Consider the following 20016-nt stretch of genomic DNA (forward strand, 5'->3'; position numbering starts at 1 on the left):
AGAGGAGTAGAAAAAGGCCAGATTGGTGCAAGAAGGAACAGATAAAGAGAAGACAGACAGTTAAAGAGTAAGAAGAAGGAAACTATCAAAAAGTAAGGAAAAACTGGGATGGAGTAAAGTGGAAGACAGGGAGGATTTGTAAAAGGATCAACCATGTTTAAGGGTTCAGATGGGTTGTCTGTCCACAAATCTGTCCTATTGGAACAAGTGGGTGAGAATCGGCAGAGACAGATTAAAAGGAATGAGAAGAAAGCTCACACCTTTCCTGCTGAGAGCTTAGAGGGAGAAAGAATGAACGAGACACTTGGACATCTGCTTTCACAGAGGCAAGGGTGAAGGATATAGTAAAAGAGATGTCACCTCTGTCTGAGTTAGTGTCAGATTTTGTTTGCTTTTGAGAGTGAAAAAAAGAGGATCCATCCCGTACAAGCTGCTCTGTGGCCAATAAGGTCGCTGAAATGTTCGAGATTCAGAAATAATAGAATTGATCTGCTGTCTGAAAACTTCTGTAAGATTGGGAAAGTGTTGAAAGCCTTGATGGTCCAAAGATTTTGAACAGAATGATTTATCTGCTGCTCTTTTAACAGCAAGTTGAAAAATGATGGAAGGAAAATTGTTGAAAAATGTTCCAATCCTGTTTTTAGACCAGATAAATGATCTCAGAATGGTATGATTACTTAATTACTAGCTGTTAGAAAATCATATTTTTATACCACTTAGGTAATCTTTAAAAAAAAAAACAGTGACTAGTGAATGAAAGCACAGAGCTGGATGCTGCTCTTCAGAGTGATAAATTGGGTGCTGCAGTGTCCCATGTTTTGTTTTGTCTCATACATATTATTCAGTGGTTTTGCCTTGTCCTGTCTTGTAGTAGTGAGCCACAGTAGAAATGAGTCTCTGATTGTTCTGTGGTTTTAATCCCCCAAAGTTATGTAGCCTACCACAGTTCGGTGCTGTGCTTCGGTGCTTCCCCACACATGGATGAACCGCTGATTGTACTTCAACTTTCAGATGGATCAAACCTAATCTAAGCACAGACGCGACGAAGGGGAAAGAGCAGGAGGGAAAGTTTTTACAGCACTCTAAAAAGTTTAGATTTTACAGACAACTCATCTATTCTAATCACAGATACTCTGATGTTTGCTGAATGACTTTACTACTTTATTATTGCAGCTGGCATTGTGGCTGCTCTACATGATGTGGACCCAAACTAGGTTGTTCTGTGAGATGACATTGATGGTAACACTCACACAAATTCACACCTTGTAAAGAGAGAGTGTCATATTCTCCCTAATACTGTACATTAAAGTGTTACTGTCTCAGTCACATGATTGTCAAGAGATCCAAAAAGTGATCAGTGACCTAGTGATCTGGCCCAGTTTTCCTATGAATTACATTCATATTGGATGAGTCTGCAACTTCATTCTAACGTGCCAATGCAGGAAGTAGTCTGCATGTAATGAGGCCAGAGGTCGCCGTGCACAGATGTCATAGAAAGGCAGACGTCTTTGGCCAAGAACGTTAAAAAATGTTGTCACTGAATGTAATGTTTTGCAGAATTCTGTAATATCAATGTTCTCGTCTGGCACTGGGGTTGGATCAGCTAATGTCACAAAAAATATAGAAAAAACACTTTGAGAAAGGAGCTTTACAGGAATATCTGCACTTCCATAATCTATTGTTTTTTCTATGTGGTGTTTGTGTTGTCCACTCTCATATATCAAATCGGAGTCCGGCTAGCATATGTACGGATACATTTGAGAAGTTGACATTTCAAGTAAAGAACAAGAACAAGTAGTGAAATGACCTAAATACTATTGTTTGTTTATTCCGGAGCACCTGGGAGAGGGCTGTGATGCAGATTCGGGAAGCAAACCAATCAGAACAGAGTGGGCTCATCATGAGGGGGGCCTTAAAGAGAAAGGAGCTAAAACGGCCTGTTTCAGACAAGAGGCTGAACTGAGGGGCTGTATGAAGGGCCAGTATAAGATAAATAAGGAGTTTTTTGAACTGTAAATCATGCAAAGATATCCCAGTGGAGCCCCAGATTATAAGTATAGAACTGAAAATGTGCATAATACGTCCCCTTTAATGAAAAATTGGAACAGTGTCAGTGTGCCTGGCCATCACAGATGTTTATGCTCAAATTTAAGGAACTCACATTAATACAAATGCCATTCATGTACATAGTTATGGAGTTTTTTTCCTGATCATTATTTAATGCACCCTTACTGGACCTTTGATGCAGAGGAAAGCGGACCTCTAAGACTTGTATTTGAGTATCTCTGGTCTAGAGCCATACTTCTGGCTCTGTGAGGCCTTAAATGTTGCTATAGGAAAAACCAGACTGTTAGATAGGTAAACCAAAGTATTGGACAAATTGAAATTTAGTTTGATGATATGCTCGATGAAAAGTCAGGGAATCACTTAAATTAATAGGATACATCCTCTGGGTACGATGGATATGTGCTTCATGACAATTCATCTAATAGTTATCAATACATTTCACTAAAAATCTAAATGTCAACCTCATGATGGTGCTAGAGGAAAAGTCAAGGGCTCACCAAAGTCATCATGATTCATCCTCTGGGAACCAGAAACATCTGTATAAAATTTTCTGGAAAGTCTGGACCAGAGTGGTGGACTGACTGACCAACATACAGACCGGCATTGCCATTCATGGAGCCACACTGCTAGCATAGCTAAACATCTTGTTTCTTTTAAAGTCATAGCAGTAAATAGCATGAAACTTCAGAGATTGACTTTTACTTCAGGAGTTCCATTATTGAAATAAACAAGTATAGTTCTGGGAATTAACTAGACTGCAAGTTATTTATCTGCCCTGAAAAGAAGGGCCCCAATTCTCTCTCTCCTCTTTATTTATCACACTTTCCTTTTATTTAGCCTTTTTCCTGTCTAGCAGTTACTTTCAGTCATGTAAATTTAGGGAAGTATATTCGTTGTGTTGTAAAAGTAAGAGCAAAGTGGGACAGTTGAGTCCCAATATTAGCCATTGAAACTGCTGTGAATCCCTGGTGAGCTTGTGTGTCGGAGCAAGATACAAACCTGTGAAAACTAAAAATAATGCGCACAGCGTCTATATTGTACATGCAGACATTTGTGGCCAAAGGCTTCATCAGCCACAAGAGAGAGCATCAACCACCTTACACTTTTCACTGAATTTTAAAAAATATCACACAAGGCACCATAGAATCTTGTCCCATTTTTCTCTACTGTGTTGCGTTGTGGTGATGCAGCTAGCAATGTGCTGTTTTTAAAATTAAGTGAAAGTCAGTCCCAGTTGAACATTTTGACCCACGGCGCGTGGTGCTTTTAGCCACAAACCTCAAGAGCAAAGCTTGGGCTCTGCCTTATCAACGCTATGTGCTACATCGCACACCAGTAGGCCCCCACTCAGCCAGTTTCTTCTTCTCTCTGCACACTCACACACAGGCATGCACACACACAGGCACGCACACACACACACACACACTGTAGTCAACCTTGGCTAGTTAGCAGACTAGTGGTATTGTCCCCAGACAGCCTTGTTCTCACAGCAGAGCCCCACACACACAAACAGATGTCGGAGGCCCTGTTTCCAGTGAAGTGTGTTTCAGTGAAGTTTCCAATGAAGAGTGTCTCCTATGGCCAGAGCAGAGGGAGGCAGTAATTACCTGGAACTCTTCAAACGCTGTTGCTGGGAACACACAACACACACGTGCACAATCAAATACACAAGCGGGCAAGCAGACACTTTACTCCTCCACTGTGTACTTCATCTAATGAAAGACAGCAGGGGAGAGCAGTATTAATCAAGCCTTATAGTACTGTAGGTTTCTGTGCTTGTGGTATATTAAAGGTAGAGTCAGTCATTTTGGAGAAAGGCTGTTGATATTTGAACTAAACACCCAAACAAATACACCCCTCCCTTTGTGCTCCTTCTGAAGCTCCGTCCCCCAAATTCATGGACATGCATTGTCAAGGCAACAACTAAAAGAGAAATATGGTAGAATCCAGAGCGATGTGTCAGCTGTAGAGTCACTTCTGTTCTTCTCACACTTTGTCACAAGCGGGGGAAAAAATGGTCTCATGTGAGCACAACAGTTCATCCACACTCCTCACTTCTCACTCGACCTGCGTTCAGCGTCTCTTTCCACTGAAGCAGCCGTCTGTCAGCTGCGGCTCCTGGAGAGCTGAGAGGACAGTAGCCAGACAAACTGCCTTCACCAGGCTGACTGACAGCAGAAATTAAACCAAAATAGTTTACATGTCAGCTTCACGGGAAGAAATCAACAGTGTTTGTATTTATTGATTCATTGATACTGTTAATAAGTTGAAAACACATATACAGTGGGATATTTGTGTGATTTAAACAGCTGCCTGCTCAGATTACACTTCACTAAATGTGACAGAAACAGACTTGGAGCATTGAAAACGCAGGGGGTCTGCATGAGACTGTCTCAGATTCAGTGTGATACATTTAATAAAATGGTAGAATGGTATAAAAGTGTATCTGTTCCATGAGAAAAAACTTTTTTACTTTCTCTTCCTCATTTTCAGTCACAAAAAACCCTTCATCACACATTCATCACCTCAAGATTTGACTACATTATTATAGAAAAGAATATTCCACAGGATCCTATAGTGTGGATCTTATATGCAATGAAAATAAATAACTCTGTTGAGTACTTCATTTTAATTGCCAGTACAGCTGAGAAAAAAAATGCATTTTAGTAAACTGGATCTGACCTCCCTCCCTCACAAAGACACTGGATCAAAGAATCCCACATCCCACTTTACTCCGGAGAAGATCCTCTACAATGTCAGGAAAAGACCCACATTGTTTGAAGATCTGGGAAGCTTTCATAGATGCTTTACCTCAACTCAAATGTGATGGCTGATACTCATTTGCAAATTTTATTTCATATCCTAACATACTTTCAAACCAATTTATTACATATATACCTTATGACTTATGACTTTATTGGGGGGTTGCTTGATTTGACTACATATCATTGTACACTGGGGTCCATCTTGTAAACAAACAGTGTAGGGCGAGTTACTTAAAAAATGTAATGACTTACACACTGCATATACTCATTTAAAAAGTAATTACATTGGTTTACTATTTACTCAACAGCAAAAGTAATTAAGCTACTTGTTACTTTACTTTCATTACTCAGCCATCAGCTCTGTCAAATGTCCCCTTTAAATAACTTCAAAGCCTTCACAGCCACAAGAGAAGTTGTGGTTTAACAAGCAAACAGCCGACAGTTTAGAGGTATTTTCTGACCACTGTCAGTCTTCTCAGTGAAGCTGCGTTGTTCTCACAGCCTCCAACTCTGAACTAAACCAGCTGATTCCTGATGTAACTATGTTAGCAAGCCAGCTAAGAAAGCAAAACATGCAAATAAGATAACTTTGTTACCTGGGGTCACGTTTCTCCTTTTTTTTGGTGGCAGCTAACTGTGTCCCTATAGCCCCTGCATCAAGTGAGCATGTACCAGAGTCTGTCCACTGAACGCAAAGAGACCAAACTGTTATCAGTCCTTCATCAAATCACCAGTGAGGCAGCAAAACAAGTTGTTGAAGTAACAGAACATTACTGAGATTAGTAACTATAATGTAAATACTGAAATTATACAATAACCCAGATCAATCTTACACTACTGACCTCTGACTTTCCTGACAAGCAAAGTATATTTCCTGGAACCATTCCCACTCTCCGTGCTTAATGTTGCTGGTTGGTTTTTCATTCACGCACGAAAAGCAGCTCTGAGTTGAGAAGGGTCATTTTCTTTTAAAGACAATTTACTTTAATCCAGGACAAAACCGACTCTAGCAATACATGAAGCAAATAAGGTTTTCATCCTCTGACCATAACTTTAATGACTTGAATTTTAAGTTGTTTTTGTTTACTGTTGGTTTCCTGTTTGTGTGTATTCATAAGTGGATGTGTGCTTCTTAGTTGGCTTGAATGCGTGTGTTTCTATTTGAAGATGACGATGGAATTAACCAAATTCTCAGAGCAGATGCCCAGCATTAAAGCAGCAAAACCATTGGACTACAAATCATTCTTGTGCGTGTGCGTGTGCGTGTGTGTGTGTGTGTGTGTGTGTGTGTGTCCATGCCCTGTGTGTGTGTGTGTATGTGTGTAGTTTCTTCCTTCTAATTCCACAGCCCCCAGATGAAATTATTATTAGAATCAATGAGCCAAGTCGAAAGTCTTCAGTGACTCTACTGGGACGGTGCTTTAGCTAGCATAGGCACACACACATACTACCCACAAGCCAAACAGGGCTTTGAGACAGAAAGCTAAGGATTCATGATGCTCCTCACTTTGAGTTGATTTGCAATAGCAGTAAGAGCAGATAAATAAATCAGCTCTTTAAATCTAATGAAGATATTTTTGCTTCGAGCGCAAACTGTATTTTCAATTTCACCTTGTTTTGCACTCGGAAAGACAGACCTTTAATGTGGTGTTATATGGATGCCATTAGTTTCCCTGTCAGGGAGTGTGCTACGAATAATAATTCTGCTTTAAATATGTACAGTTACATTATACTGTAAGTTACATCCCATATATGGCAACAACTCTTTGAGAAAACTAGCCTGCCCACATCCTAAGGCATAGAAACACAGGCCTTGTTCATTGTTATATGATTAGACTGAAACTATCTGTTTAAAGTAGAAAAAAGTACTGGATTATGAACACTTGTTACTAAGCATTATGTCTGCCCTTAGTTAAACAAGAGATGTTTTTAGTGTTTGCATGTAGTTTGAGCCCCAATGTGTACTGACATAAATTATATGTCATTTTAGCATCTTTCAAAATCACATCCACTGAGACATCCACTGGCGCCCCTGAGAGGATTCATTTTTTCATTACAATATTTTATGATAATTTTAACAGTAAGTAGTTGTGGTAATATTTTAAGCAAGTCATCATCATCATCATCTTTCAAGTAGCTTACCTTGACATGCACACTAGTCATTGTTATTTTAATCACATTCAGGATATCATCTGGAACATGACCTTGTTATTTATATTTCTGTATGATTCTGATATCATCCAGGTTAGAGATCATCTGTGCAGGAGTGTCTTTAATGCCTCCACATCCCAGGTCATGTCTGTACTTAAAGGTGTACTATGCAAGATTTTCCTAAAAAAAAAAAAAAAAAACAACGTCCAGACTCATACAAAAGTAATCTCTCTCAATCATGAAGAAGTGTGTGGCAGTGTATGTGTCTGCCCTCTGCCTGTATTTTCTTATTGTTTTTGCTGTGTTCGAGATGCTTCTGGGTGTCAACCTTTGTGCAGTGGGTGTGTAACCTCCAGCCAATAGCAGCTCACAGGGTGTGAGGTCTGGACTCCTAGCGTAGCGACCAGGTTACATCTACTGTCTCCGTCTCTCTGCTCTGCTCCGCTCTGCTCTCTGTCTCTGTGTCATGAATGTGTAAAGAGCTGCGGGTCTGTGTGTCTGCTTGACGGAGGGTGAGGCTGAGCTACACACACACAGAGCAGAGAGGCCGCAGCAGACAGAATGAAGCTCTGCATTCACACAAAATCCGGCAATGTGGCACCTTTCAGTGGGTGTGTTTATTTGTGCTTGAGAATGTAACCGCCATGTAATGATCAGAAAATAACATTTTATTTATCTGATTCATGGCTTTGTTCTTGCCTGCGCTGCTCGCTCTCTTCATTCACTCTCTAGCTCACTCAACCACCACTGTTCTCTCTCTCTCTTTGAGCCGAGGAGGAGGGACCAACTTTGAATGCTTGTGTTTACAAACGCCAACCGACTAATCCTGCGGGCCTGCATTAAAATTAATAGACCAGTTTAGTTATGTTTTATAGCTGATTTTTTTTGTATGGTTTCCTATAATCCATACATATCCGTACAAAGAGGATGTTAGTGTGGATCTGTAGCAGGAGGGTCTGGACAGGATTAGACAAACACTCTGCAGCGACAGCATGAACAAAATACTGAAGTTTTCAACCAACAGCAGCTCTTTAGAGGTGTGGCGAGCCTGAAAAGCGTCACTGAAATAAACTCAAAACGATCACACTGCTCACATCGTTCATTATGGCTAGCTGTCATGATTAATTACTGACCGCTGTGTTGGTCATCCTCCCCATTGACATATGAAATTAATTACAAAAAATCATTCCTCCTTTTTGGCACCCCTCCATCTGGTGGGAGATGGTACTGGAGATCATGTTGGCCAAAGATATGTCTTGCATAACCAGTCCACCTCTTACAATCACAGTTATAGCAGTAAAATGTGAAGCTGGATTTATAGCTGACAGAAATCGCTATCAGCAGTCCTGCCATAGATAACTACGGTGTAGGTTTTGATTTACAGTTCAGTGTCATTAGATGTTTTATGTGATCAGGCCGTATCAGGTTTAATTATATTCCCCACAGTCAATGTGTGTTTACATTCTTTTATTTTATATTCTTTCATACAAGGTGGACTACACTAGTATCATTTCATCAAAGTGGACTACACACGTACTTATAAACCTTAACAAGTATGCTTTTATAACTTAGCACCCAAATGATCTCTGGATTGTATTGTATTTAACTAGCATTACCCAAAGTATTAAGAGGAAGCAGTCCTGTTTGTCACCTCAGAACAAATGCTCACTCTTCATTCCCTGAAGGCCATCACAAATCAACAGCACAAAACTTTGATCTTTTTGTGTAATTTGGCTCACTAGTCCTCTGCAAACCAAATACACTGTTTCCACAATTTCATCATTGGTAGTGTGTGCTTTTCATTAAACATCCCTTTTACCAAACTGCTAAACAACTCTGACAGGTTCAGCTATGAGTCATTACAATTACTGACCATCCAGGTTTAGGGTTGCTGCAGGCTGTCTCACTTGTGAGATAATGCCATATGCCTGCAATTATTTATCATTCTGTATGCTAAAGAGTCTTTTAAGAGATATATCACCATCTAGATAAAGAAAAAGAAAGAGATTCTTTCTTCTTCTCCTAACACACATACACACAGATGGCCTCCCTCTTTGTAATCCTGTGCCTTGTGTCAGATGAATGATGCTCTCCATCTCTTCTTTGTCAATATTTGACATGCTTGAAATCCCTGTTTGGTGTTTCAACAAAAGATATTTTTCTGTCAACAATGAGAAAAGAATTAGATGGTTTACAAATGTAGAGCCAAAATGCTTTTTGCAGGGCTGCCAACTTTTGACTTCAGCTTGGAGTGAGACTTGCTCCCAAGGGGGGTGGAGGGGGCGGGGGGGGATTATTTTTGTTCATAATAAAATGAGCATTATTTGTGGTAAATTGACCCACTCGACCTTTCTCTGGCTTTGTTTAGTTCTGTAATGCTGCAATAACTTTACTAACCTTGCTCTTCTTAGGCCAGCTCCACAACTTTATACCAACAGAGTAAGACCTGACGAATTCATAAAATTAGACAAATGACCATTGTGTACCTGTCAAGTTAACATGACTGAAATCTGTAAGGTCAGTGATTGAAATCTTTGAGCCACCCCCATCGCCCACACACACACACACACAAAGACAACACATGTAAGCATGGGCACCTGGTTATGTTTTAAAATGGGGGAGCAAACTTGGAAAGATACATAATTGGCAGGGGGGTCTTGGGGTCCTCCCTGTGAAAACAAAATGTAATTTACAGTAATTTTAAATGCAGCCCTCATTATACTTGAGATGAGAAAAGATCCACTATTACAGTCCTTAACATCTGTGTGTAATAGAATGTTAGTTTCTTTCATGTTGCTGTTGTATACACTCATTCACACCTTACATCAACAGTATTATTTTTGCAATGCATTGGAGCAGCGATACTGGAGGCCAAGCAATCAACTCATTCTGAGCAGGCATGTTTTAGTGGGCATTGCACTTGAATTAAATGTCAACCTCACACCATGAGGGTTTGAGTGCTAGATGAAATGCTAGGGGATCACCAAAGTCAGTATGCTGACCATGACGACCATGAATGTCCCTATAAAATTTCATGGAAATACATCCAATAGGTCCCGCAATATCTCAGTCTGGACCAAACAACAGACAACCCCAACATTGCCAACCCCAAAGCCATGCCAGTGACTAGTAATTTTGTAGTGACTTAAAGCACAAGACTACCAAGAATTAAACCACACCATCCAATTGACTGCTATGTAATCAAAAACACAACATTAATACATGTTGTTCAAACCTGGTGAATCAGTCTATATTTTGCTGACTTAAAGCAGTTGAATTGGGTGAACTGTGGAGAAGATTGTCTCACAGTGTTTATCATTCTGCCTGTTGTGACCCTCTAAAAACAGCTTGTTCTACAGAAGGCCCAACATTATTAACGAGTCAGGAAGATTCACAATAATCAAACAAATTTATTAACAAAACCTACAACTACTGACAGAAGCTGTCAGTAAAGGGTCGTAGGATCTGGGCTCTCTCCCCTAACCTAAACCTAACCTAACCTCCACATGAAAACCAAACCTAACAGAAATAAAGTCACAAAAAACAGGACTACCAGACCCACCAAACAAACCAAAGACAAACAAAGGCAAAAGCTAAAGTATAGCAAAACAAACACAAGACCAAACAGCTGCTGCCAAGGCTGGGAAGTGGAGAAGAGAGAGGGCGAGCCACGTTCCTGCCCCCTTTATAGGTCCTCCCTCAATCACACCAGTTCAAGGCCACCTGGGAGAGAGCACTATACATGATAAGTATAATGTCACATGTTACACATATCCTATCCAGCAGGGGGGGGTGTGTAAGACTGCCCAGCAAGTGCATTAAGTCTGCATTTGTGTGCACATGAGGATAGATTAGCTCTGATGCCTGTGAGGCCGAAATCATGAGGAAATTTGTGGATATACATATTTTCCATTGGCTGCATTATTGGTTAAAATAGTCACTCTTTGTTGTTGTAGCCCCGTGAATTAGGTAAGATTACAGTATAGAGTACAGTATAATGTATTAAATGGAAATCTAGCATATTTAAATTTACAGTCAACATAATGAGATGGGTTTAACTGGGGAAGAATTCTGGCTGAGGTTGATTAATTAGTAGATTATTTGTTCCTTGTTGTGCTTATCACCTCATTGAGTTATTTGAAGCAAGGGTACCTTGGCCAAGTAGCTCACAATCAAATATGGTGTTATCCATATTATTGATGGGAGCTTATTAGTGTTAAGGGCACATAGGGGAAATAATGCAGAGAAAGGGAGGGTAAGGAGCAGCAAAGTAAAGAGGAAGATGGAGGGTGAGAATCACTGACAGGAACAACAATTCCTTTATGTTCAAATCTGTGTGTGTGTGTGTGTGTGGGTGTGTGTTTGTATGTCTCTGTGTTGTGGAGTACCCATGTTGCCAGGGTGACAACATCAGCAATCATTTCCATTATTCACAGTTTTGGGGAGGAACACACATCCCACGACTCACTGAGCTGTTTACCCACCAATACAACCTGACAGAGTACTCCTAATCAGTGTCTGCTGGGAACTGGACTTTTGGACTGTTTTGGGAGCTTCCTGTGTGAATTTCTGTTGGAAAAAGTGACTGGAGAATAAACTTTGAGAGCAAGATCGTTAATGAGCAAGTGAGTGAGTCAATGGCTCTCCCATGAGTTGCCATGACTCACCGTTTCTTGTCTCGCATCCCTGTAGACTTTCAAACCTGGTGTGAAGATTTCATTTTCATGAAGCGTAGAAGTTTCTCTTCATTTCCCACAAGAACTGGGGCCTGTTTTACAAAACACAAACAAACTATAATAATGAATAATGAATTATTATGAATATACATGAGTGATAGAGAAACATTAAGACAGTGAAAGTGAAGACTGCTGCTGCCTGGAGGTAAACGGTATTGTCAATGCATATGTAAATCATCTTATGACTGTTGTCACTAAGGTACAGTTGTTTTCATTGGCGCATTATTGTTTTTTCTTAACTTGTCTGTTAAAAAAATCTTTTATTCATAAACTCTACCTGGTTTCATAATAAGGATGCTATGAGTTATCAGTCACACTGATATCAGTAGTCAGCTAATGTGATCTACCTGCTATTTGTTAGAGGAGCTTTTTATAGGTAATGTAATGGTAAGTAGCCTGGAAACAAGGTACAAAATATATAACAAAAGAAAAATAATGGAGGAAGAGCACCCATGTTAACAGGCTCTACTAGGAATCATGATGGCGCCAAGTTGTCCTTCTAGTCAAATTCTTATAATAGTCTACATCATTTGAGAATGGCCTTTGCACCTTCGTTAAAGGAAAATTTAGACATTTTGGGAAATACATTTATTTGCTTTCTTGCCGGGAATTATATGAGAAGATTGATACCACTATCATATTTGTGTGCTGAATATGAAGCTACTGCTAGCAACCTGTTTCCAGCTTAGCACTGGAAACTGGAGAAACAGCTAGCCAGGCTGTGTCAAAATCTAAAGTGTAAAAATGACAAAGTGCTGTTTTACAAGGGGTTATGTGCTGGAGCACATATCCCAAAATGTCAAACTTGTTTAAGTATTATCATTATATAACCAATATCACATTAAAATATATAATAAACTGCCAATCTGCGGCTATTTATGAAGCTCTATATGTTTTCAGTCATTACCTCTGAACCATGATGGGTAGACGCAAAATTCTTGGATTCCTTGGTTTCAGGACAATAAGTATGCAAGTAGAACTTAAAATATGAGAAACATACATTAAATAGATTATTTGCCACTTTTATTTTTTTGCCAAAGTTTCTCAACTCTTCAACAACTTTCTACCAATCTTTACCAATTTGGATTTATAGAAGATGTATTTGGCTGAGCCTGTGCACAGAGCTACTACTATCCCTGTATTAGACATTATCCAGACATCATGACTGCCATCAGCCTGATTGTCTGTCACTGTGTATTTTGATGCATATCCTAATACAGATGTATATGAAACATTTCTAAACATTTTCTGTTTTCAAAATAAGTATGTGGTATGTAGAAGTATGCATTCACTGAGTACTTTCTAGTTTATGTTATTCATCCATGGTACCCACACAGGTGTTTTCACTTATTTAGCCTCCTCTCAGGACTGTGTGTGTGTACAAACTGAGCTTGATTGACATTGCAGGTCATGTTTACCATTGTAGTTTAGTATGTAAGCATGCTAACATTTGCTAAATAGCACTTAAGTACAGCTGAAGCTGTAGGGAATGTCATAAGTTTTTCAGGTATTTGGTCATACACAAAAGACTCGCAATTCATCTAATTGTTGTTGTTGAGAGATTTCATTTAAAACCAAAAATGTCAACCTCATGGTGGCGCTAGAGGAAAAGTCAGAGGATCATCAAAGTCTGTAGGCTTCATCTGCTGGGGGCCATGAACGTTTTGTAAAAATGTATAGCAATCCACCCAGGAGTTGTTGAAATGTTTGATTGATCAACCAACATGCCATCCCAAGAGCAACACTGCTGGTGTGGATAAGAGTGCAGTTAAATACTGCTGACAAGTGACTTTCATATACTTTACAGAAATACATCAGTCACTGTAGTGATAAGATATATTTAGAAGTATGTTGACTACCACTCGCTGGTTTGATTGATTGTTTGATTTGATTGAGTAAGGACTCCATCATTGTAAGTATATAGTGAAGCTGAACAGAGACCAGTGTTGTGGACACATGAAAATACCCTTCTGGTGTTATGAAGCTGGTTTATGATGCAGGACAGGACAATGAAAAATTCATTTGAGTGTAAAAGTCATAGCAAACATTTTATGACCCTACAAAACCAGTCTGTATTCACATCCACACACCCACACCTAAGTCATTACATCCTCCGCCAATAAGATGGTGTGTGAGTTAATGAGGCAACTGGGTTTACTGCCTAAGCATACTGAACACACACGCACACACACACACAAACAGCTGGGTGAGTAATGTGCCAGATGCCATTGGCTGAACACACAGTGGGCTGAATAGGAATAGAACCAACTTTAGCTCAGTGGCATTAGTGTAATTGATGGCACCCGTCCTGTCCAAAACTATATTTGAACACAGGGTTTTCTGACGGCCCAGCAGGCCTGGGTACACTGCAGCCCCTGGAATCCACTCTGCACAGGAAGTGACAAATCAATACTAAAGAACAAACCCACAGAGAAATTGTAAAAGATAAATATGTTGGGTGTAGTTTATTGAAATCATGTTACAGGATATCTGGGTATGGGTGCCCTTTAAGCTTAAACACTTACTGCACTGTTTACTGTGATTTCAAGTTGCTAATGTGTAAAGTAGCCCGGTACCACTTTAATATATGACTTAATGATATAATAGTATAGTATAGGATATAATACAGGATATCCTATGTTATCCCCCCACCACCACCACCAGCACCACCACCCCAAATGACTAACATGAACTCAATGTTAGTGTGAATGATGAAGTGAAAGAAAGTGACACTTCAGTCTGATTATAAGGCTAATATAAACATTCTTTATTCATCAACATTTATTTCTGAGCTTTCATAAAATCAATATACTGTTGTTATGACTAATTTGGAATTTATCTATAACCTCATATCAAGATCACAACAGTATCCTATAAATAACACTACAGAAACCAACGTTTCTTGACCAGATGTTCCAGTTTGTCCAGGATTGTCCTGGTTTCAAGCTGGGTGTCCCAGCTGGTCATTTAGCCGGCAGACTGAGCTTGTGCACACTGACAAATACCTTGGTGGATTTTAGGGAACAAAACATAATTTTTTGTCTGTTGAGACGCTGTCCATAGTGTTGAAAGGAGAGTAAAAGTCTGTGTTGAAAGTCTGTAGCCATGGGAATGCTGAATATACAAATGACTGGATGGGTAAAAGGAAATTTTTCAATTCTTAAAACACAGTTTGGCAAAGTTTGGATTGAGTTTGTCACCAGAGAAAAGCGTATCCTCTGGCCATTTTAGGACACAGTCAGACAAAGCTTTCCATTATTAAACCATTGGCTCAGATTCATCAGTTTGAGCTGTACTCTGTTAGTCTCAGGTGTTTTTAGGTTTTACTCGGAAGAAATGTTAACAATGCTAATATTAGATTGTTAGCTAACATACAGCACATGTTAACGTACAGTTAGCATGTCTAGAAGTCAGGCACCTGGACGATTCTTGGAGACAATACTAGCATGTTAAGAAGATATCTAGTAAGAATGATTTGTTTTTTACGCTTTTCAGTGTATAACTTAAAGGTCCAGTGTGTAGGATTAAGTGGCATCTAGTAGTGAGGTTGCAGATTGCAATCAACTGAATACCCCGCCCCTCACCCTCCCTTTCCAAGTGTGTAGGAGAACCTACGGCGGCTGTGAAATTTGCTAAAGAAATGAAAGGCCCTCTCTAGAGCCAGGGTTTGGTTTGAAACATGGTGGCGGTGGGGATCTGCTTCCCATGTAGATATAAAGGGCTTATTCTAAGGTAACGAAAAGACAACAGTTCTTATTTTCAGGTGATTATACACTAATTAAAACATACTTATGAATATTATATTCCACTTCTGCCAAGTACATTCCGCTAGATGTCACTAAATTCTACACACTGGTCCTTTAAGTGCTGAACAAGTGGATGCACTGGATAATCATTTAAAAAAAATTCAATGGATAACCCAAGTCATTATCTAACAGAGTCACTCATCATCTGGGGCCCTTAAATATCAGTACCAAATTTCACAGCAATCCAATATTTGTCAAGACATTTCACAGTTTGATCGTGATTGCTGAGCATACCTAACTGGCCCCTTAATTTGAGATTAGTCATGCAATTTAATGAGCCATGGCAAATGTCAGTTAGAGGTCTATACACTGATTATTAGCTTTCATGGAAAAGTTACAAAGTTTAAATGCCAAAAATGATGTGAACAGGATTATTTCTTGATATGCACAGACACAGGATTAGAAGGCAGTTGTAGTAATCCAATAATGCATCAATGTCTGGGTAAGCAAGTTCTTACATTTTAACCCTTACATTGATGGTCAATAATCCCATATTAACCATTTATGTTTTGATTGAATTATTACTTTAAACAGCTTTCCCCCCAAGAAGTACTGTGTAGCATGAACTGAATTTCAGTCAAACTGTTAATGGGAATATGATCAACCCTGAAAAAATTACCACTGGGGTCGATCTGAACAACAAGAGAGAAAATAATCTCAAAGAAAATTCTCTGATGATTAATTAATTTATGCATGCACATATAACGTAAAACACTTCAAGTGTAAAGCTTGTGTAAAGAGCTTGATTTATCCTGCTACACACTGCGCGCACACACACACACACACACACACACACACACACGCACACACAGGGGCTTTTGAAAGGTTTTGGTGAAGAAGAGGAAAATAAGGAGAGATGAACTGAAAAGAGGGAAACTACAGGTGGAGTGGGAAATGACAGGAAAGGGTATAGGCAGAACTCATGACCAGATAGATAGGTAGAAATAGAAGAAAGAGTGAGCTGAAAGGTTCATATAATGGGGCAAAACGAAGAGAAAAAGGGAGACAGAGATAGGATGGATGGTAAATCTGCTCTGGGTCATAATTGCATGATGCAGCAATGGGCCCTGTCCTCTTAACCTGCCATTACCACACACACACACAGACACACAGACATCTGAACAGTGTACAATAGACACACTTGCAGAGAGAGCACACACACATGATTGATTCATTTTCATACATATGCTTTTTTCTCTGCAGTCTCTAAACTCTGTTAAAGTTTGGTGTAGAAATATGCATATGATGCTAGAAAGCTGCCTCAGCATCTCACAAACTTTATTACATTTAAACCTGATCCACTATAGCTGTATTGTCTCTATAGATACCAGCAACTTTGAATTAAAGTCGAGTAATGCAATGCAAAAATGCTGACTTGAATGTAAATATAAAGCAATATCAAGAGAAGGGGAACAACTAAAGTATGAGATGCTCAAAGGCTTTGATGTGTACCTGATTAGGAAGAGCTTAGAGAGCTTATTCATCGTTCTCAGTGTGCAGTGAGAACTAACACTTGTTAGAAGACAACATTAATAGCAAGCACTACTTTAAGAAAACACTCAGTTGTTGTCAAATTATCCAGGTCCACTTGCTGAAGTTGAAGGACATGCCTTGCCCCTAGTTTGTAATGCAGGGTTTCTGTTAAAAATGTGTAATCTCAAGCACAATCATAATGACATCCTCAAGGTTATGCTGCTGTAATGGTAGGTCTTTCCTGCCTCAGTGGAAATAGTGTATTTTATGTTTCTGGCTTGTTTAAAATAAACATCAAAAGAACTGGATTGGTAACAGACATCCTCACTATGCTGGCTTCATCTAAAAACTTTAAGATCATTACAGTCAACACATGGTAAGGAGTGGAACAGACTGTGCTGAGTCCCTACTGTGGCCCATTTACATGCAACTAAGTAATCAGGTTACTCAGAGAAACCAGGTTACATGGGTAATCAGGGAATGCATTTACATGCACTGTAGTAATGTGGTTTCTGTAAATCTGTATATACATGCAGCAGATAAGTACCCAGATTTCTCTCCTACCACAAACCTTATTTTGGAAGTGTTGCTTACTATTGTGGTCGAAGACACTGCTTCCTGACTGCTTTCTGGCTTCTTTTTTTCTCAAACATTCAGCAGTGGAAACTGACTTACTTAGACTTCTACGAGCTACTTTGTTTCAGTTTTAGTCAAACTTTGGATGCAATTATTTTAGATATGAAGACACATCGCTCCATGTAATGATCTCTCCTTTCATCCATCCGTTCCGCCGTGCTTTCTCTGTCTGCAGTCTGTTGTTATGCGGATGCATAGTTGTAAAAAGCCGATTAGAAACTTGGTTACGCATATATGTGGCAGAATATTCAACATTCTCCAGGAGAAAACTACCTGGGGAAACCTGGTTTCTTTAATCATCGACACCAATTACGGAAACCAGCTTTCCAGTTTACATGACAGTTAAGAAATCAGCTTTGTGGAGAAAGCCGACTGTAACCTGGTTACTTAAATGCATGTAATGCACTGACTTATATCCTGTTTCATAGCTCTGAAACTCTGTTATTAACTCTTCTAATTCACATGTTTTTCTGTTTCTGTTGTCCAGCAACTGAATGAGTATGAAATAGCTATTTGATTTGAGTGCATGAATTCTACAGTACCTGTAACAACAGCAAACAGTATTTTCCTGTGCTGCTGCTCTTAAACAGCATCCAAATCAACATGATCTGATTGCAAATCTCAGTGTTACTGAAGGAATTTAATATTTTCCTCTGTCAGTTGTTCCTTCTCTCTTCCTCTCTCCCTCTTTCCTCTCATCCCTTGCTTTCTTTGTATCTTTTTTCACAGGCGGTGGTTGCCAAGGTAACTGACATTAATTCTTACATCCATCGATTCAGTGCTCTACTCATTACTATTTACCTCTGTGAGCCTTGGTGTGTTTGTGTGTCAAAAGCTTACCTAGAATGCACTGACTGTGTGTGAGTGTGTATATGTAGTTGTTGTAACCTTTGTCCGACTTCATGTTTATATCTGGAGTTGAAATTTTCGTTAAACTTAATGTGTGTGTTGGTGGTTTCATTGTTTCTTTGCATACAAAAATGAAGGTGAGAGATGAAAATAAGAATAGAGTAGGACACAGAATACACTGGACCAACAGGCACACACACCTTATGTGCTTACAGTCACATCATTTTACTCCATGATGTGCATTTGTGGAGTGATATGATCCAGGACGCATATATACGAGTAAAGTCCTCTCCTTCTCACTCCTCTCCTCCACACACACACACACACACACACACACACACACACACACACACCTGACTTCATTATCTGTGCTCTGCGATCAGAATGTCAGCAGCAGCAACCATGGTAACAAGTAGAGAGAGGGAGACTGTTGAGATTCACAGCCACTTCACACCAACGCATCATTAATGTCATTTAACTCGCCCCTCGGTGACACTTTCTATCTCTCCATCTGTTTCCTTCTTTCGCTCCCCGTCTCTCCCGCTTTCCTCTCACCCCTCCTCCTTTCCTCTTTCTTCCCCTCCACCCCCACCTCCTCCCATGCTTCGCTCTCTCTCACCCATCTGTCTCACGCTATCTCCCTGTCTGAGTCAGGTTTTTATACTGCGCTTTGCTGATGACTCACAATACCTGGTTACTTCCCAAATTTCCTAGTCTTGCTGCCTCATTGCAACACAGCTGCAGTGTGCAGCTAGCTGTACTGGAGTCACTGAGAGGGCTAATCTCTGACATTTATACATTTATTTTACTTTGTGCGTGAATAATCCAGTGTAACACCTTCTCTGCGACACATTGGGACAGGAATTTCTTATTAGAAGTGAATGGGACTCTTTTCAGCACAGTACTCAGAGGGACCTCTGATTGACAAATTTTATGCACTCAAGCTGCATTCATGCAGAGCTTCTGCACTTCTATGACTTGGAATTTATTACTTTTTCATGCATCATTTCTGTGTTACAAAATTTCATTGATGGATGAGATGGGAAAGTGGAGGACAGCAACACACAGTCATGTAAAGTAAGAGGCCAACATAGTCTAACTGATATATTGTAATAATAAGCACAAGTACTTATAACAGGAGTGTGTCCATTCATTTTTTTTAAGAAAACTGATTTTTGAGCCAAATTGTGGGTTCAAATCTGCAGTTTCATGCCAAAACACCCAGGCTTTAAACTAGCAAACACTAGGTTATTGTATTTGAGTCATCTTTTTGTAAACTGCACCAGTTTAAGGCCTTGCCAACATATTACAGCCCAGACATAGTTACAGCTAGAGGATATTACAAAGTTTCTCCAAACAGAAGACAAAAAAGCAGAGGAGAAGACAGGGACATACAGTAGTTGATAAATGGAGTTACAGTGCCATCTGCTGGCCAGCTTAACAGGAGCAGCAATGACTTAAGTTTGCAATATGTCATTATTTGTGGAGGAGCCAAATACCAAGTGCAACTCCAAAAATGTATTTAATGCAATA

The sequence above is a fragment of the Thunnus albacares genome, chromosome 10, assembly GCF_914725855.1.
Source record: "Thunnus albacares chromosome 10, fThuAlb1.1, whole genome shotgun sequence".
Classification (NCBI taxonomy): Eukaryota; Metazoa; Chordata; class Actinopteri; order Scombriformes; family Scombridae; genus Thunnus; species Thunnus albacares.